Raw genomic sequence first — 16,949 nt, 5'->3', positions numbered from 1 at the left:
CACTGAAGCTGATAAACACAGAGGCGAAGGTCCCGGTCTAGGAGTCACAGTGGGAGAAAAGCCACATTATCTTCCTAGGTCTCAGTTTATTTTTTCCTTAAATATTGGTAAGTGATATGCCTTAGGGAAACCCTCTCTGCACATGTTTCTGGAATGTATAGCCAGTAACAAATTCTTAAGCATCATAAAACAAATCAGACCTACGTTCTAAGCAAATCTTTATTTTTAAGTCCCAAAATAAACACACATTTGTTCAAAACAATTAAAATAGCACCAAAATGCAGGACTCATATAGTCCCACACCTCAGAATAAGCATTGTTTTATTTGTCATTATTCCTCTTGGTCTTTCTATACAGATCCCTACATAATAATAACAATATTCAGTGTTCTGAAATTTTGTTTGTTTGTTGTTTGTTTTGAGACTGACTCTCACTCACTCTGTTGCTAAGGTTGGAGTGCAGTGGTGCAATCTCTGTTCACTGCAACCTCTGCCTTCCAGGTTCAAGTGATTCTCCTGCCTCTGCCTCCAGAGTAGCTGGGATTACAGGTGCACACCACCATACCCGACTGATTTTTATATTTTTACTAGAGATGGGGTTTTGCATGTTGGCCAGGCTGGTCTTGAACTTCTGACCTCAGGTGATTCACCCACCTCAGCCTTCCAAAGTGCTGGGATTACAGGTGTGAACCACCACCCCTGGCCAAGAAACCTTTTTTTTTTCTTGTATTTTTAGTAGAGACAGGGTTTCACCATGTTGGTCAGGCTGGTCTTGAACTCCTAACCTCAGATAATCCACCCGCCTCAGCCTCCCAAAGTGCTGAGATTACAGGCGTGAGTGGTGAAACTTATTTTTTAATGTAACCATGTGTCTATCTCTCTATATCAATACACATAGATCTACCTCATTCTTTTACCTGCTGCAAAATCTTGCTTTTACCTGAGAGCACATTTCTTAAGGAGACTGTCTGTGGTCTGTGGTTTTTCCGGAAAGCAGTCCTTTGGTTGGGTGATTTTCATCATGTAGGTGATTGTCTCAGTGGTTTCTCTCTAAGACCCACAGGGAAGATGCAGTTATTTGAGTGGACTCTTTGTGGCAAGAAATAGAGAATTACCTCATCTCCGAAAAAAAATGTTTCCTGATGAATTCTTTATTTCTTAATAAGTGGTTCTTTCAACTACCAGAGTCATCCTGCGTGCCGTTCTAAAGTGATTTTTCTTTTCTTTTCTTTTTTTTTTTTTGAGATGGAGTTTCGCTGTTGTTGCCCAGACTGGAGTGCAATGGCACGATCTCGGCTCACCGCAACCTCCGCCTCCTGGGTTCAAGCAATTCTCCTGCCTCAGCCTCCCAAGTAGCTGGGACTACAGGCACGCACCATCATGCCCAGCTAATTTTTGTATTTTTAGTAGAGACGAGGTTTCACCTTGTTGACCAGGATGGTCTCGATCTCTTGACCTCGTGATCCACCCGCCTCGGCCTCCCAAAGTGCTGGGATTATAGGCGTGAGCCACCTCGCCCGGCCCTTAAGTGATTTTTCTTTTGTCAGTTAGAATAAAGGAGTCATACAAATGTACTTTTCATGTGAAAATGCAGAGTGAGAGGTTTCAATAATGCACCTTCACTCTTTAAGACTCGACTCAAATGTCCCCCTCTCTGGGTCATCTTCCCGGTTCCGACCCACCCCACGCAGTGTTCTCCAGTCTGCTTTGTGTTTTCACGGGATGTGTCACCCTGTCCTCACTCATCACACGGTGCTTATGACCCATCTCCTTCTGGAGACTGTCAGATCCATCCAAGTAGCTTTGTCTTTTTGTCCCTGGTACCCTACATGATGCCTGGCACATAAGTGTTTACTAAATATTCTTCTGTGAGTGATCGAATGAATAATAGAACGTTAGAGTCTCAGTACTTGCTGGGCTTTTTAAGAGATCTCATTATTCATTCAGAGGCCCTCTTTCCTCTCCCTCCTGCCCCCTTGTGGCCATTTCCTTTCTCGCTGGGCGCTGGAACCAGTTGGAAGTTGAATGGTGCCAAGCATCTGGTGAACAGGAAGAAAGCAATCAAACTGATGAAAACAGCAGCTTGATATGGCATGCAGGAAAGAACGCTGAACTAGGGACAGAGGCCTGGGTTCCGGTCCCAGCTCTGTTACTAATTCATTTATCCATTCATTCACGCATTCAACAACATATAGCAACACTATGTGCCTGTATGTATACATACACACACACACATACACACACATACATACACACACACACACACATACACATACACACACACATACATACACACACACATACACACACACAGACACACACACACACACGGGGTGGGTATGGGGCACTGTTCTGAGTCCTGCAGATTTAGTGGTGAAGGAGAAAGACAATGTCCCAGCTCTGTTACTAATTCATTTATCCATCATTCATGCATTCAACAACATATAGCAACACTATGTGTTTGTATGTATACACACACACACAAACACACATACACACACATACACACACACACACACACACACACACACACACAGGGCAGGGTGTGGGGGGAAACCCCACAAGAGCCGAGGCAAGAGTCTGAGGCCTCAGTCTGTTCTCATATAAATACTGAATTAGAAGAGACTTAGAGATATAGTTACATAGTTATTCCTATATATAATCACAAATAACCACATAGCTATTCACATGTAATCATAAATATCTACATATATACAATCACATCATCTTTAATTTTACTAATAAGTCTCAGGTCATGAAGTATGGGACTGAAGTGGCATTGGGAAAGAGGTGACCCTAAGGCAAGATGCTCCAAGCCCTCTGTCACCTGCATAAGGGCTGCTGGAGGACGCTTTGGCTGTGTGGCAGTGCCAGCGCTGTGAAAGCGCCCTATGCTTAGCCAGCTAGGGAAGGGGACATCCAAGATGGCCGAGACACCTCCTTCCCGGAGGAGTTAGGAGAAAACTCCGCTTCTCCAAGCTCTTGTGGTGGGCCTGACGGCTGTCAGGGAGGCCCACAGACATCTGGGGACTTACCTGTCTCTATGTGGTGCAGTATTTGGCGGTCATGTTCCATGGCTACTTTTCCACTTCTGCACCTGGTTCTTCTCTTTCTTCTAAGATAATAATTAGTAATAGTAACAAAAATTTTAACGTTCCTGATATTCTTGACAAGTATGAAATAAGTGCTGACACCTTAGGTTTTCCCCTCGCCTTGGCTTCTTCAAAGTCTTGGGCCCCTGTCTCCAAGACCCGTGATTTACCTGACCCTATCCCTGACCACCATCACCTCATCCTGCCTGCCCTTCCCCCTGCTTTGTACTCAGTAAAAGTCAGAGTGTCCAGGGACTCGGGGCACTGCTGGTCTCCGCGCTTTGGGAAGCAGTGGACCCGTGGGCCCAAAGTCTCTTTTCTCTATCTTTGTGTCTTGTGTCTTTTATTTCTACACTTCCTCGTCTCCACACCAGCAGAGATGGGCTCAAAGGACCCTGTGGGGCTGGACCCTGCTCTGAGTCCGGCAGATATAGTGGTAAAGAAGAAAGACCATGTCTCAGTTCTTGTGGCACTTACCTCTCAGAGGAGAGACAGACAGAGAGACAGGAAAAAGACCTACTTTGAGTGCGTTGAGGAGGGAAAATACCTTTTTTCCTGTCTATACGGCTTGTCTCTGGGAGGTAAGGAAAGAGACTAGGATGGCGTGATAGGAAGTGAAGGGTGCCTGCTTCAGCCTGGTGGTCAGGAAGAGCCTCTTTGAGTACTGACATTTCAGCTGACATGAGAGTGATGAAAGGGAACCAGCCATTCAAGGATCAAAGGGAAGAGTGTTCCAGGAAGAACAGCCAGTTACAAAGGTCTGAAGGTGGAAACAGACTTTAAGTTTTTATTTATTTAGTTTTTTGAGATGGAGTCTCACTCTGTCACCAGGCTGGAGTGTAGTGCACGATATGGGCTCATTGCCACCCTCCGCCTTTCGGGTTCAAGCGATTCTCCTGCCTCAGCCTCCCAAGTAGCTGGGACAACAGGTGCCTGCCACCATGCCCGGGTAACTTTTGTATTTTTAGTAGAGATGGGTTTTCACCATGTTAGCCAGGATTGTCTCAATCTCTTCACCTCGTGATCCACCCACCTTGGCTTCCCAAAATGCTGGGATTACAGGCATGAGCCACTGTGCCCGGCCCAGACTTTACGTTTTATAAGGGATGGAGAGACCAGTGTGGCTGGAGAGAGGTGAGCAGGAAATGCATTTGGAGAGGTAGGCAGAAACCAGAATATATCTGGCTTTGAGGAGTTTGAATTTTATTTCAAGTACAATGGGAGCCATGGGAGGGTTTCAGGCAAGAGCATGACACAGTAATTGGGGCTTCCCTGTTAAGAATGGATGATAAAATGGTTACAGACGGATCAGCTGAAGAGCCATTGCAGTCATCCGGGAAACAGTTTAATGGTGGTTTGGGCTAGAGTGATTAGAATGCAAATGGAGAGAGGTGGACAAATGTGGAATGTGCTTTGGAGATCAAGTGGACAAGACTTGCTCTCCTGGATTTACAGGTTGAACAAATGGGTGAACGTGCCTGCCAGCTACTGAAAATAGGAAGCCTGGAGGGCAAGTCTGAGAGAAGAACTCAGGCTGTTTTTTTTATTTGAGGTGGAATCACGCTCTGTCGCCCAGGCTGGAGTGCAGTGGCACGATCTCAGCTCACTGCAGCCTCCGCCTCCCAGATTCAAGCAATTCTCCTGTCTTAGCCTCCTATGTAGCTGGGATTACAGGCGCATGCTGCCATGCCTGGCTAATTTTTTGTATTTTAGTAGAGATGGGGTTTCACCATGTTGCCCAGGCTGGTCTCGAACCTCTGAACTCAGGCAGTCCACCAGCCTCGGCCTCCCAAAGTGCTAGGATTACACGTGTGAGCCACTGTGCCCAGCCAAACTCAAGCGTTTTATGGATAAGCTATGTTTCAGTTGCCCCATTAGACATCTAAGTGAAAATGTTGAGAAAGCAATTAGATATTCAAGTGAAGTTGGGGGGAAATCAGGGCTGGAGATAAAGACTGGGAAGTCATCAGCACATAGATGGTCTCAAAGCCATGAAATTGGTTGGGATCCCTAAGGGAGAACACTCAGAAATGGAAGAAAAGGATGCCCAGGATAAATCCCTGGTACCCTCTAAACCTCAGAGACTGAGCAGAGGAGAAGGAGGGAAAGAGGAGGCAGCAATGCTCTTTGCATGTGAAAGAAAGTGAAGAAATAGTAGTTGAACAGAGACCTGGAGGTTAAGGGAGATGCTGAGCGCATGCATAGAGGGCTGGTATAGCAGAGGAGACATCTGCAGGAGAGGAAGCCAGGGCGGCACTGGTAGGAGAGAAGACAGGGACCCAGAGCGCAGGTTCTGCAGGAGAGGAAGCCAGGGCGGCACTGGTAGGAGAGAAGACAGGGACCCAGAGCGCAGGTGGAGGTGTTGGCTTTTGAGAGAAACAAAGGTTCTGTGTCTGTAGAAAGAAGAGAGTAGGCACCCAGACGCAAGGAGCCGTGTAGATCGGGAAGAAGCTGAGGCAGGATTTTCTCTTTGTATGACCGTGGTCAAGTCACATACTTTGCTGAGATGTGTGGGAGAAATAGGCCTGCTCTGATAGTCGTGGAGCGGCTTCTCTGAACACATCTACTTGGCTAACAATACTTGCCTTAGACCTGCTTTATTTATAAGGGACACAGTGTGGAAGGTGCAGAGCTCAACCCAGGGCTCATTAGAATAATGGCTTCTACCCGCAGAATGACACACATCAGGTCCTGCGTAGGTGCTTTCTGTACCTTAGCTCTAATCAGCACCACAACCTGAAGGGAAGGTATGACTACTATTCCCATTAGAGGAATGAAAACAGAGGAGGCCAGGCACAGTGGCTCACGCCTGTAATCCCAGCACGTTGGGAGGCCGAGGCAGGCAGATCATTTGAGGTCAGGAGTTCGAGACCAGGCTGGCCAACATGGTGAAACCCTGTCTCTACTAAAAATACAAAAATTAGCCAGGGGTGGTGGCAGGTGCCTGTAATCCCAGCTACCCGGGAGGCTGAAGCAGGAGAATCGCTTGAACTCAGGAGATGGAGGTTGCAGTGAGCTGAGATGGTGCCACTGCACTCCAGCCTGGGTGACATAGCAAGATTCCACCTGAAAAAACACACAGAGGAAAGAGGGAGATGGCCATGCAACTTTTGTGAAATGATGGAGTGGGATTTTTATAACCCTGACCCAAACTCATGCTTTTAACCATTATGCTCTCTTACCCCAGCAGGGCGAGAAAGGAGTGAAAGGGCTTGGCTAGGAGATGGGCCAGGGGTTAATGGTTTCAGGTTAAATACCTGCCAGTCTTCCTAGCAGAGCAAGGGGCTACCAACTGCTCACTGATTTCTAACAAGGGTTGAGGGCCGAGATGTCAGTAGCAGGCTCAGAGGCCCGTGTTCCAGACTCCCTGACACTGACCACCTGAAATCAGAGGAACTGACCCATCCGTTCAGTGCATAATCCAACAGTGCCATCCCTCACATTTAGGAGTGGGACATCTGCAACCAGTTACTGGTGCCCTGGCCAAATCCTCAGTCAAGTTACTGTGGCCTTAAGCTTTTTCAGATGTTTACCAGGAAATAGTCTTTGTCCGGTGTTGCAATCCTGGATAAAGCAAGGTCGGTTCTTATGAATACACTGAGGGCAGCGGGCCTTCCTCCACACCTTCCCACATGGACAAAATTCAGGATTTTTCAAAGCAGAGGCAGCAAGACTTCTGTTTTGTTTTTCTTAGTTTCCTGAAAAATTAGTTAAAAAAAAAAAAAAGCACAGGTGCAGAGGTTTGGCTGTAGGTGTTGATCATCTGAAATCCATAGATCTCCATGGGAAGTTGGGTAGAATTGTTTTTCAATATCGTTGAATTCCTTTGTGATCTCGTGTCTTTCATTTTATGTATTTATGGATATTTTTTGCCAAGCTGTCAAAGGGGCGCGTGGCACAGAAAGAGTAGAAACGCTGCCAGAGGATCTGTGGGGTCCCAACTTGACTCAACATTCTGTCATTTCTATTAGCATCCCTTCTGGGACTGGGGCTTCTTTGAACCAAGTCCATCTGGGTGTGGAGGAGTTAAGGGAAGTTTCTCAATGCTGGGTCAGAGAGGTCAAAAAACAAGAGGTAGTGCAGCCGTCACATGTGCGCTGGGGCCCAGGCCACTGGAGGGAGAGACCTAGGCTCTTGGGCCTCACATGCTGTCATCATCTGGGTAGAGGGGCTGTAGCATCCCATACTCATAAGCGGAGCTGGGGACCACCTCTGAGAGGCAGGAGGAGCCTGCAGCCTGAGCTGTCTTGGAAGCCATGTGCTGCCTCCAGAGAGAAACGAGAGGGAGGGAGAGGATGGTGGCAGAGAAGAACCATGACCTGGACCATCCTCCGCCCTCTCGCATCATTTCCACTCTTACAACATGGCTTCTGATAGTAAAGTGTGACATTAGAGTAAGTCCTGGTTCAGAGAGGTGTCACTGAGCGATCGGCCAGTGTCAGATGTGGACACTCATTGTGCTAGGCTGTTCACGTGTGTTTCTCTCTTATACCAGTAGAAACCATGTAAGGTAGGTAGGATTACAGCCATCTTTGGGGCAGAGAACAGGCTCACAGAGGTCAACGAGCTTGCCCGACACGGCACAGTGAGTGGCCGGAGATTCACACCTGGATCTCTCTGGCTCCAAAATGCATGTTTCTTGGTTTGTTAAGCGCTTGACAAAGCTCTTTCGCACGCACTGTCTGTGAATGGGAGCTACCGGCTGGCCTCTCAGCCCCTTGTCGGCCATCCGTCTTCCTCTCCGACTGAGCCACGCCCACATAGAACAGGATTTCTACGTCTTCACTGAAGTCTTTAAGAAAATCGCCTGGGCATGGTGGCCCATTACATTAAATGATAAACTTAGGCGCATTAACTTTTTTTTTTTTTTTGGGTAATCTCAGCACTTTGGGAGGCCAAGGTGGGTGGATCACCTGAGATCAAGAGTTTGAGACCAGCTTGTGGTCAACATGGTGAAACCCTGCCTCTACTAAAAATACAAAAATTAGCTGGGCCTGGTGGCAGGCACCTGTAATCCCAGCTACTTGGGAGACTGAAGCAGGAGAATTGCTTGAACCTGGGAGGCAGATGTTGCAGTGAGCTGAGATTGCGCCACTGCACTTCGGCCTGCGTGACAGAATGAGACTTTGTCTTAAAAAAAAATAAAATAAAAAAAGAAAATGACCATGTTGTATGTATGTATGTATGTATTCACTATTTACTTTGTCAAAAGTGGTATTGTACTGTGTATAGAATTTGTGTTTGGCCTGGAAGGCTTCTTTTAAGTTCTCTGAAATTAGTATTTACAAGTGGATCCTCATCTGTGCTATGTAAAACGTATGACTGACTGGGTTGGAGAATCACAGCACACTCAGTTAAGAATGGCAAGTGCTTTTTCATGTGCTGCGTCTCCTGGAGGGGCAGGTGGGTGGGTACAAGGGAGAGGAGGTGACCAAGAACCACAGATTTCACTGTTTTCCAGATTTGGATGGGGGCTAAGAGATACAGTGGACCCACTACAGACCCTAGAATAGAGCAGTGCACCCTGGGTCCTGCAGGGTCTGAGAGGCCACCTCCAGAATCATTGGTAGAGTGAGATAAGAATAGTAATCTTTGTGCTTTTCTTTTCCACGCTTGTGTTGGTGACCTTTCCTCAGACCAGTGGTTCTTCACTCTGGCTACAAATACTTAACATTCAGTGATAAACTTAGGCACATGAACTTTTTGTTGTTTTGAGTCAAAGTTTTGCTTTTTTTGCCCAGGTTGGAGTGCAATGGGGCAATCTTGGCTCACCACAACCTCTGCCTGCTGGGTTCAAGTGATTCTCCTGCCTCAGTCTCCTGAGCAGCTGGGATTACAGGTGTGCACCACCATGTCTAGCTAATTTTGTATTTTTTTAGTAGAGACGGGGTTTCTCCATGTTGGTCAGGCTGGTCTCGAACTCCCAGCCTCAGGTGGTCCTCCCACCTCAGCCTCCCAAAGTGTTGGGATTACAGGCGTGAACCACCACGCCTGGCCTATGAACATTTTAAAGAGTTTACTTGAGCAGACAGCAATTCATGAATCAACAATAATACAAGTGGTTTAGGGCTCCGGTGAAGGGGCACAAGGGAAAAACTTTTATAAGGTGCTCACTGAAGCAAGACAAAGAAGATATTTGATTTGTTAATGTGGAAAGTCCCTTGTTAGAGGTTGGTTGTGGTTCCTGATTGGTTAATTTTAAATTTTGTTTTCCTAGGTTACAACCATTCCCTTTGAGTTGGGTTTCTGTTGCTTACATAGGAACTCAAAGCCCTGGAGCCACCTCAGCCTAGTGGCCTCTCAATTAATTATCTTAACAGTACTGATTTTTGGATCTTACCCCCGAAAATTCTGGCTTAGTAAGATGCATGCGAGGGCCTGGTTATCCTAAATTGTTAAAAACTCTGCCAGTGACTTCAGTCAGGAGCGAGAACCCCTGAGCCATGGTCTCCCTCGCCCTCAGCCGTCCTGCTTGCTCTTCCTACCTGGAAGCCCTCCCTGCCTTCTTTCCCTGGCCAGCTCTCATTTGTCCTCAGGGAAGTACCCTCCAAAACCTGGCTGGGCTCTGTGGCCCTCCTCTGTGCTCCCGCATTACACGGTGTGAAGGACAAATAGCCTTTGGTGTGTCTGTCCTCTCTCCAAGGCTGTGCAAGGGAAAGAATGTGCACTTATTTCTCTGAAGCTGCAGCTTCTGGCACAGGGCCTGGCACAGAGCAGGAGCTGGCAGAAAGGATTGCCAAGCAACCTTTACACCAGTAAATGCTTGTTGAATAAATGAGGGCATGAAGATATCTGTGGGTAGAAGAATCAGAAATGTGGTCAGAATTGTGTCTGTTCCTTTGTCTTCTGCTAGGGCCTGAAAACATCCCAGGAGTGTCTGGGGAGGTAGAAGGTTCAATGTGAACCTGAGGTTTAGAAATAGACTGGGTCAGGCGGAGCGCAGTGGCTCATACCTGTAATCCCAGCACTTTGGGAGGCGAGGTGGGCAGATCACGAGGTCAAGAGTTTGAGACCAGCCTGGCCAACATGGTGAAACCCGGTCTCTACTAAAAATACAAAAATCAGCCAGGCGTGATGGCAGGCATCTGTAATTACAGCAGGAGAATTGCTTGAACTTGGGAGGCGGAGGTTGCAGTGAGCCGAGATCGCACCATTGCCCTCCAACCTGGGCGACTGGGTGAGACTCTGTCACAAAAAAAACAAAAAAAAACTGGTTCAGCTTTTAAAACGTCTCTTGTGTGTTGTCACAGTCTATGCTACAAGCATGGAAGCCTCGCGGGCTGCGACCCCAGCTACCATTGTGCAGCCATCACGCGGCCCAGCCCATAGCGTCTGCTCAGCTTATGAGTCAGGCTGCCTCTTTGTCCCCCAAAGAGATGTTGATTTTGTCTCAGACAAACAAAGAAAACATTCTGGCCATGAGAGAACAGTTTTCAGGATGCAGCACTAGAGAGAAGACACTTTTATCTCTATCTGCTTGGCGGGGACCAAGAGAGGTAGGGGGATGTCCACAGTCTTCAAGGGTGAGGGTCATATGAAGACACCAGTGGCACAGTCTCTTTGGATGGGCACTCTAAGGTTTCCATCTGGGAGAGTTTGACCTTTAATAAAAATGGAAAGGGAAGAGGAGGAGAAGGAAAGCAGCTTCCATTAAGAACCTACAAGCTGGGCACGCTGGCTCATGCCTGAAATCCTAGCACTTTGGGAGGCCGAGGTGGGCGGATCATGACATCAGGAGATGGAGACCATCCTGGCCAACATGGTGAAACCCCATCTCTACTAAACATACAAAAAAAAAAAATTAGCTGGGTGTGGTGGCGCATGCCTGTAATCCCAGCTACTCGGGAGGCTAAGGCAGGAGAATCACTTGAACCAGAGAGTCAGAGGTTGCAGTGAGCCGAGATCATGCCATTGCACTTCAGCCTGCCAACAGAGTAAGACTTTATCTTTCTCTCTCTCTCTCTCTCTTTCTCTCTCTCTCTCACACACACACACACACACACACACACACACACACACACACACACAGATTAGCTGGGTGTGGTGGTGGGCACCTATAATCTCAGCCACTTGGAAGGTTGAGACAGGAGAATCACTTGGACCCAGGAGGAGGAGTTTGCAGTGAGCCGAGATGGCTCTATTGCATTCCAGCCTGGGTGACAGAATGAGACTCCTCCCTCCCCCCCAAAAAGAACCTGCCAAATGGCACTGAAGCACTGTCCAGGCTTTGTGTGTTCATTTACTACTCCTTCCAGCAACCCTGGGAAGCAGGTCTCACCCCTCTATTATGTTCACCTCTGATCACTTCCTGCAGTTCCCACATACTGTCAGTTCCCACATTCTGTCCATCCAGACCCCAATATTTCTACCCTGTCCCCTCTCTCCTGCCCCAGTGGTAATGCCTGAGCTCAGGCCACCATCTAATTTGACAGGAGGAGGTATGAGAGCCACTAAGCTCACCAAACATGTCACAGCCTTCTGCATTTGGACTTGAGTCTTGGATTGAAGGGAATTTCCCTATTGAGCCATGATTCTGAGACTGACTGAGAGTCTCTGGAGACTCCTTTCTGTATCCCCCACCCCCAGGCCTAAATCTTTGACCTGTTCTCAGAAATTAATCTTTTATTAGTTTCACATTTACTGAGTACTTCCTAAGGACCAGGCATTTTGCTAGATACCCAGAAGACGCGAGGTACAAAATAACACCTTGCCCTTGTGGAATTTGCTATTCCAGCGCCTTTTCCCTCTTAACAGCCACTCCAGTCTCCTGCTTGTAGCCTAAGTCATGATCACTCTCTCTCCTGGAGCAGGGGATTGCCAAGCGGCCTTTATATGAGAAGCTGGACATGGCCATAACCAGACAAACTCCTGTAAGAGTCAGGAATTCTGCATCCTGTCCTGACAGGCACTGAGCAACTCTGTTCTGCCCATCCAGGGGCAGTAAGTGGTCTCTTATGTACCCCCTCATTTAGCCACCTCCACTCAAGAGAAGGACAAAGGTTACGGACTCTTGGCGTCTTAGGTGCCCAGCCCTGCCATGCAGCGTACCACCCTGGGTACCTTGAGACCACTGAGGGGCCTGGTCTCCAGGACAGAGATCCTACGGACTGGAGGTAGGCCAGGATCTTTTTGTTTTTGGTGTCATGAGCAATCCAGTACACATGACTTAGATTCCTTTTGCCTTTAATGATCACATGTCTGCTTCCCTGGTACATTCTGTTTCTTTGAACTGGGCTGCTTTGAAATAATTAGAAATAACAAAAATTTAGAAAATCAAACAAACTCAACTTTTTTTTGGAGACAGAGTCTTGCTCTTTCACCAGGCTGGGGCTGGAGTGCAGTGGTGGGATCTCAGCTCACTGCAACCTCCACATCCTGGGTTCAAGCTATTCTCCTGCCTCAGCCTCCCGAGAAGCTGGGATTACAGGCATGCACCACTATGCCCAGCTAATCTTTTTGTGTTCAAAGTAGAGATGGGGTTTCACCCTGTTGGCCAGGATGATCTTGATCTCCTGGCCTTGCGATCCACCCACCTTAGCCTCCCAAAGTGCTGGGATTACAGGCATGAGCCACTGCACCCGGCCACAAACTCAGCTTTTAAAAGGAAACTATGTGACAGAAAGGTTTGGCTCAGTGAATGTGCTTCAAATAGGAAATATTCAATCCTGAATAGAAGGCTTATGATTTTATTATAAGGGCCAAGGGCTTCATCTGCAGAACAGCTCCTGGGCCCTTCACAGCCCTAAGGAGTGAACACACACTTTGACTTTTTTCCTCTATAATTTGGTCTGAGAGGGTCATATTTTTGTAAATTCCAGGCTGAGAATTTCACTTCCTTGAGAGTTACCCTAACTCACTCAAAAGGACCCAACTGATGCATGGCCTGAAGATTTTGGCATCAGCATAACCCACTGCCCAACCCCTGTCCTGTGCCTTCATTCTCCTGTCCAAGGATCAGGGCTGTGGAACTCCCTAGAGTTGGGTACATCCCTATGAGAGGAAGTGACTAGACTTCCCAGAACCCTGCGCTCTAGGAGGGCTGTTTGGGAAGACGTCCATGGGCTGCTTAGGGAATTATGACAAGTTCTGTTTCAGGGATGTGCTTGGGTGGGCTGGCTTCAACTGAGGCTCTGAGGGACTGGGTTTGAAATAGGGGAGAAGGAAGAGTAAAAAATAAACAAACCCAACCAAAAATACACACACAAAAAAGAAACACCCAAACAATGGTACAAAGGAAGCGCTGTCCGTGGGAGCAGTTGGACTGGTGGGGTCAGCCCAACCCAGGTCACTGTACCAGGCCTCCCAAAGCATTCGTGAAGGGGTGGAAGGAAACGCATCTCTGGCCCAGGGGCAGCGTGGGACTAGGAAGAGGTCCAGGGGATAAATGACCCCATTAGGACACCCTGCAGAGCAGAGGGTTTACTACAGGGTTTAAATCTGGAAATCAGAGGAGCAGAGGGTGGTTTCCACTTCCATAGAGGAGCCCTGCCATGTAGACGGACAAGTAGACTAATTCAAGCGGCATAGTGAACATTCCAGCTTACACCGTACAGCTTAATTTCTAACTCTTGCCACCCACTGGACAACTGCCAAATCTCCAGGTCTCACTGGGATTGTGGATGCAGCTTTAGGTTTCAATATCAGGAGGCTGCCTGAGTTCTGTGTCTACTTCTAACATACGTGATCTCACTTGCACCCAGATAGTTGGGTAGACTACATGCTCTTTAAGGCCCTTTACATTTCTGAGCCTCTGTGATTTAATAGAGATCCGGAGCTAAACACTATGAGAGACAGATCATGATGTGAATGTTACTGGGTGGATAGCAGGGGAAGGAAGAACCCATGGACTGAACCCACACACTATGTTGTGAGACCCTACCCACCCCACTGAGACTCTTGGGGGTGAGGCAGGCTGCAGGCTTCTCGTGTTATAACCAGCTAAGATATAGCCTATTTTGTCTTATTTCACTTTCAGTATCTTGATGGGTCATTATTTACACCAAGAGATTGAATCTTTGCAGGTCAGGGCTTATGGAAAGAACACAGGTCTGTGAACCAAGACATGAGGGTTCTAGGTCCAGCTTACTCATCAACTTGCCTCTGGCCTTAGTAAGGCAAGAATTTTCCCACGACCCAAGCTTCATCCCTTTCACAGGAGCCAAGCTTCATCTCTTTCTTGCTGCTTTCACGTCCTGTGACTGTGTTGCGGTACCTAGAATAGGAGGAAGACAGGGCCCTAGCAAGGTCAAGGAAGAGATGGAGTCAGAATGGGGAGGGTCATATTAACCTGGGAAACATTAAAGCCCTTGGGCTCCCTGATAAGTCTGCTTGTGCCTTCGAATGTTTGATGTCCACTGGCTGCTTGCCATCTTCCAAACCGTCAGCTCTCACCAGGGCCCGTGGGCCTCCCGGAGGCACCAAGACTGACCAGGTCCCCATTTATTTTCCGCCTATGTACTCACCACAGGGAAGCAGTGCCAGAGAGACAGAGCATGGGGTGAAGCAGGAGGGCATGTGCAGAGTGCAGCTGGGGAAGATGATTCTATTTTGAAACTGCTGCAGGCCCCCTAGCCTTAGTACCCCGGGAAGACTGCATTCCTGGGTAAATAGCATCTGCTATTTTCCTCAGATGAAATTGTTTATCTGAGACAGAAAATGCAAAACACAGATTCTATTTTTCTGCACTATGTGTCTCTGATGGGAATAGTAATAGTTGTGTAACCTAGAGTGTGATTATTAAACCTGTCTTACTGTCACAAAGGAGCTGTAAGGAAGCCAAGAGGCACAGACGTCCCAAAGGCAGGATTTGGAGGTTTTGCAAATTCCAAACAATTTTGCAGATGAACTGGAGTAACCTACCACGGGGCAGAAGAGATGAAGTCAAACTCCAAGTGCATCTTGTCTTCACAGAGTTTGTCTTGGCATGAGAAGAATTTCATCTGTGTATTGTTCTCAGTCTTCCCCGGACAAGCTTGTTCAGCACTCAGTCTAGAGGACATTTGTTGAATGTAAATGTCTGTCTCCCTAGCACAAAATAACTGGGACATTATTCCATGGAACATTCCATGATTCTACGGAATAATGTATGCCATGACCCAAATGGTCTGATTGATTCTTCCACCAAATTCCAGAACTAATTACAGTGTGTGTGTGTGTGTGTGTGTGTGTGTGTGTGTGTGTGTGTGTGTTTGGGGGTGGGGTACTGATCAGCTGAGAGCTGAAGCCCTTGAGCTCCAGGAGAAAAGCACCCCTTTCTGAAAGCTTCCCATGGTGGGATTAGAGCCAGTCTTGGGATTTTAGTGAGAGGTCTGAGATCAGCATAGAGAGGGAAGAAATAGGGGTCTAGATGATTTTGAAGCTATTTTTGTGGGAAAAAGAGATGACTCTCTTATGTAGTACCAACCAGACCTGGAACTCAGACACATACACACAGTGTTCCTATCATTCTTCCCTCAGAAGGAAGCTGGTCCTTTCTCCTCCACATGCTTCTAGGGCAGAGAGGGTTCATCTTGACTCTCCCTCTGTCTCCACCCCTCACACCTCTCTCCAACACTGCCCTTGAGGCTCATTTCACCCATTTTTGCCTGGGTGAAAATAATGGAAGAGGGCAGTGATCCTGCCCCACACCTGACCTCCACCCATCAGCCCTTGCAGTGCTGAGCAAGCTGAACTTGAGGATAAAATAAGAAAGAGTCCTGAGAAAAGAGGAGAAGCAGAGGAAGACCAGAGCTGTAACCTGAGGACAAAAGTGAGTTTGCCTCTTGTCGGCTCCACATTCCCTTCCTTTGGGAAGCTTCTCTCTCTCTATTTTATAGCAATCTGCCCAGTCTATGTGGTTGGATGGGACTGACTTTACCCTCTACCCCCACTGCAAGGGGCAGGCACATGACCTGCCCTGGACACTTAGAGCAATGCCTCATGGAGGACCCTTATCCAGAGCAGACAATATTCTCTCGGATGTTTGCAGAACCTTTCAGGAAATACTCTCTTTTCCTTCCTTAGGTTACTTGCATTAAGGACCACATCCACCCGGAACTTCCAGGGATCATCTTAGAATCACATTTCAGGTAAGAGCCTTTTTGAGAATGAAGCAAAGAAGAGGAACCTTCGATCTATCACTGAACACTTGGATCCATCTGTGCCTCAGGCAGAACCACCAGTTACTAATGTAAGTGCGTGGAAAGGAGATCAGGCAGGAGCGGTGGCTCACGCCGGTAAGCCCAGCACTTTGAGAGGCCAAGGCGGGCAGATCACCTGAGGTCAGGAGTTCAAGACCAGCCTGGCCAACATGGCAAAACCCCATCTCTACTAAAAATACAAAAATTAGCCGGGCATGGTGGCAGGTGCCTGTAATCCCAGCTACTTGGGAGGCTGAGGCAGGAGGATTGCTTGAATCCAGGAGGCAGAGTTTGCAGTGAGCTGAGAGATCCCACCATTGCACTCTAGCCTGGGCAACAGAGCGAGACTCTGTCTCGGGAAAAAAAAAAAAAAGAAAGAAAGGAGGCAATCAGAGGTGAATGTGCTCATCTTGTGATGCTGACCAAAGCTCATAAGGACATGATGGAGAACAAGAAAAGCTAGTGCTATAATTCAGTCCAGGTCTGAAGGCCCATCAGGAGCTCTGATGTTGAAGGGCAGGGGAAGATGGGCATCCCACTCTAGAGGAGAGAGAGAATTTGCCCTTCCTCCACCCTTTTGCTCCTTTGGGCCCTCCGTGGATTGGGTGATGCCTGTCTACATGGGTGACGGTGATGTTCTTTACTCAATTAAATGATTCAAATGCAAATCTTTTCCAGAAACACCCTCACAGACACATCCAGAAATTAAGTCTTACCAGCAATCTGGGCATTTCCTAGCT

The sequence above is a fragment of the Sapajus apella genome, unplaced genomic scaffold (genome assembly GCF_009761245.1).
Source record: "Sapajus apella isolate SASKATOON/1434 unplaced genomic scaffold, GSC_monkey_1.0 scaffold38, whole genome shotgun sequence".
Lineage (NCBI taxonomy): Eukaryota > Metazoa > Chordata > Mammalia > Primates > Cebidae > Sapajus > Sapajus apella.
Note: the sequence above shows the minus strand (reverse complement) of the source record.